Raw genomic sequence first — 4,436 nt, 5'->3', positions numbered from 1 at the left:
TATATATATATATATATATATATATATATATGCTTTAATAAAAAGAAATTGGAAAACAAAAATATATAAGGAAAATAATAAAGAATGTAATCAATTATTATTGAATTGGAAAGTCTAGAGAGAATAAATATAATATTTCCTTTTATATAATTATTATCCTTAAGAGTCATATTATATGAGGATATATATGTCATTTAATAATTCATAGTAGGATAAGGTCTAGTGAGCAAATTTGAAGATCTCAATAGCCGCACTCATTTGAGATTCTAAGTTGCATATATATAGAGCCGGAGTGAACATGTTCCTTCAAGCTAACCTCATAAATCATAATTTGGCAATCAATTCAAGAACTGAACAAGACTAATATTTGGGCAAGCAAATGCTAATTAATAGTATCTTATGAAAAAAATTAAAAAATCTATTTTTCGAAAAAGAAATGGTAAAGCTCACTCTGGAAAGTAAAAACTGAAAATTGTTGTGCCTGAGACTGTTGAATACAAGAGGAGACATTAGGTTATATAGATGTCAAAGATATTATATATGAAAATCATTAACTCCATAACTTGCTCACTTTACAAGAGCCAAGATCCCTAGTTTAATTATAACTTTATGTTTCATGTGGAACCGGTTAATATATGATCATATTGATTTTCTTTCATGGTCTGCAGGAGACAAGTCTTTATTCATCAAGTGCTGCTAAAAAAAGAAGTGTAATTAGGAGGAGGTAAGGATAAGAGTCTCAAATCTTTGATCCGTTGTACTCATCACGGATTCAATGCGCGCAGCTGAGATGCCATACAAGTACAACACATTGACACAAGTTCAAGTGGGGATGATAAAGTGATAAACGACTAACTAACCAACAAGATAGTGAACTGCCATATATTGCCCCCAATTGTGAACTATGAGTGAAAACCACAGTATAGTGCATGAAAGTGGAACGAAGGTTCCTAGCTTCATACTCTTCCAATCTCCACCGAAATATATTACACATTTCAGCCACCTCTAGCTACTCTACTCTACTCATATATCAATCTCCTGCAACTTTCTCTTGCTCACAGACACAGAGATATACATGATGCATGCAGTGCTACTCATGATGGCCGAGGTGGAAGGGATCAAGATGATGAAGGCTGTGGAGTCGCAATTAGCAGTGTCGAGAGGCGCTGCAGTACGAAGGAGGCGTCGTGTTCCTCCTGTTAGAGGTGCTATCAAACGCAAGATTTTTGCCCTTGTATACAAAAAATTGAAGCTAGCAAGCCAACACATTCTTCTGAAATCCCAATTCCCTGGTTGTGCTCGATCAACTGCAGCTGCGAGTCTGCGACTATAGCTAACCGCGCACAACTACACCCAACTGGTTTGATCGATACTCCATTCTTCTTCTTTCCACTCTTATATGAACATCGGTTTGCGGGAACCGACTCTTGAATCTTCATCTGCAGTATGTAATGCATGCATATATAGCAAGTTATATGTGTGTGTGTGCGCGCACGCCAAACATGTTATATATGTCAGTGTCTATCAACCTTTGTTCAATTTCGATTGTACGTGATATTAGTTGTGCAACATAAGATGCAACTACACAGTTTATATGTCAATAAAGGCACGAGGATGCTCGATCGGATCCAAATGTATGCATTATTTAGTAGTTGATTAATTCTAATATATATGAATCTTCAAAAATGGTCCTTGTATTAACTAGCTAGTTTCTCTGCTTTCTCATGAGATTTTGTTTTGGCCACATATTGCAAACTCAATTGAATATCGTGAATTCAATCTTACCAAGGAGGGTTTATTAGGCACGAAAATTGACGAAAATTCGTTTGAATTTGGATAGAAGTAAGCTCAACGATTGACTATTGAGGGTTGGTTCTGGTGATCATCGAACACCACGTACAAATTCGTATGGCAGATTCAGTTTGAGCTTAGTAACATGACCGCCGGTACCAAAGAGTTTGCATTGGCAATTTGGCATTGGCCTCGACAGAGTTTTAACCAGGAAAACAGATGCATGTGGCTTCCTGTTTACAATGCTATAGCCACTTAGCCAGGGGTGTAATTCATCAAACTTCAGTATTAAATTAAAAATAAAGATGCAAGGGCGTGGGCCGCGTGGCTATGTTGAAGGCTATATGGGCTGTGGCCTAGCCGCACCCCGAAGTATATGTATTCAGCCAGCCAAAGAAAGTTATATTAATCGCAGCTATACTTGACAACTCGAGTCCTTGACATGTGCAACCCTTATAAGAAATACACAAGGGCTTGTGAGCGAAGTACAAATGTGTATTATTATTATGGCAAATTACATATAGATCATTCAAAAAGATTTGAAACACAAATAAATCTACTTGTGTTGTTGTTAAACAAATAAAGACAGTTTTTAACAATTAAATACAATCTTTTTTCTGTATGTCATGTGTCATGTTTTAATTTACTAAACTAACCATGCACTAACTAAATATGCTTTTAGAAGAGAAAAATATCTCCTTTTAAGATTTTTCAGTAAATGGTACAATAGCATATTTTCAATAACTTAGTGTAGTAGCAGTTAATTCTAGTAAAAGTAGTAGCAAATGTTAACATTCCAGTAGAAGTAGTAGCAGGGGTTAAATCATAGTAGTAGTAGTAGTAGTTAATTCCTACGTTGCATGGAATCGGAAGTGGAAACGTGGAAGCGAAGCGTTTGGAAGCGCGGAAGCGATTTTTTTGAAAATAATTTGGAAGCGGAAGCGTTTTGGAAGTGTGAGAATCAAAATAATATATACAAATAACAAATATATATCACCTAATTTTAATTTCATTCATTTATTTTAATCATTAATTTTAATAAGTTGTACAAATTAGTTTGATTATTTAGCAGATAACAACTCATTCTTAAAAAAAAAAGATATCACTAAACCTTATAAAAATAAACTTCTTCATTAAAAAAAAGTCCACCATGAAATATTGAAAGCACACGTCTCTCTAGTCTCTACACCTTTTAATCTTCTTTCTTCACCTCTCTATGCTCTCTCACCCTCCAGGTCGCCGTCATCTTCTTTAACTTCATTCTCTCTCACTCCTCTCCCTCCCTCCAGTTTCAAATCCTTTCTTAACAGGTCCTCAAGCAGAAGATCTGATTGATTATAGATTCCAAAAGAGATAGAGAGAAGATTGATGTGCCGCTGAATCAGTTCTCGTGCAGTGGACCATCGCGCTTCCAAATCAAAATCGTGAGCTTCCATATTGGAAGTGTGCGCTTCTGTCATGCTTCCAAAACCCTCTTTTCCCGGAATCACGATTCCGGGCGCTTCCGAGCGCTTCCACGGCGTTTCCGCTTCGCTTCCGCTTCGGAAGAGGGAAATGCGAGTGGCCCGGCGCTTCCGTGCTTCCTAGGTTAATTCCAGTAGAAGTAGTAGCATAGGTTAACATTCTAGTAGAAAGTAGTAGCAGAGGTTAACTTCTCAGTAGAAGTAGTAGCAGGTTTTCAATGCTCAGCTAATGTAGTAGCATGTTTTGCTGGAAGGCTACACTTCTAACATATATAGTAGCAAGGTTTTAGTGGTTCAGCTAATGTAGTAACAGTTTCAGTAAGTGTAGTAGCAAGTTTTCAGTGGTTCAGCTAATGTAGTAGCATGTTTTGCTGGAAAGCTACACTTCCAATAAATGTAGTAGCAGAGTTTTAGTGGTTCAGTTAGTGTAGTAACAACTTTAGTAACTGTAGTAGTAGGTTTTCAGTGTCCCAACTAATGTAGTAGCATGTTTTGCTACTACATGGTCGTCCAATCTTCATGCTACTACATTGTGTGGTCGTCCAATCTTCCTGCTACTACACTGTCTGGTCGTCTAATCTTCCTGCTACTACGCTATCTGGTAGTCCAATCTTCCTCCTACTACACTATCTGATTGTCAAATCTTCCTGCTTCTACACTGGTCGTCAAATCTTCCTGCTATTGACTAGTCGTCCAATCTTTATGCATAATGAGGTATACAACACTAATCACACTCAATTTGCAGAAACTCATCGCCCAAATTTTAGATCAGAAAGAAAGCAACATTATGAAAATCAAAGTAGCACAACTCCCTTCACCTCAACTTTCCACAGATTAATACAATCCAATTCATCATCATTAGATCTGGACACTAAAACCAATTCTAACGGCTCTGATACCTAACTCGTCTTGCTTCGATTCCGACGAAAACCAAGCCAACAAAACCTGGACATTCAACAATGAAGCCGAGCTAGTAGCATCCCCTCCCAAGGACGAAACTAGATGCTAAAACCGATCAAGTGGAGCGATCAGAACTTGATGATTTCAAGGGTGTAGACAGCAGCGGCGAGGTCGATCTAGCAGCGGCGGAGTCGATCGAAAACGTCGTGTGGTGGAGAGAGAGAGAGAGAGAGAGAGAGAGAGAGAGAGAGAGAGAGAGAGAGAGAGAGAGAGAGAGAGTAG

This window comes from Fragaria vesca, linkage group LG2 (genome assembly GCF_000184155.1).
Source record: "Fragaria vesca subsp. vesca linkage group LG2, FraVesHawaii_1.0, whole genome shotgun sequence".
Classification (NCBI taxonomy): domain Eukaryota; kingdom Viridiplantae; phylum Streptophyta; class Magnoliopsida; order Rosales; family Rosaceae; genus Fragaria; species Fragaria vesca.
Note: the sequence above shows the minus strand (reverse complement) of the source record.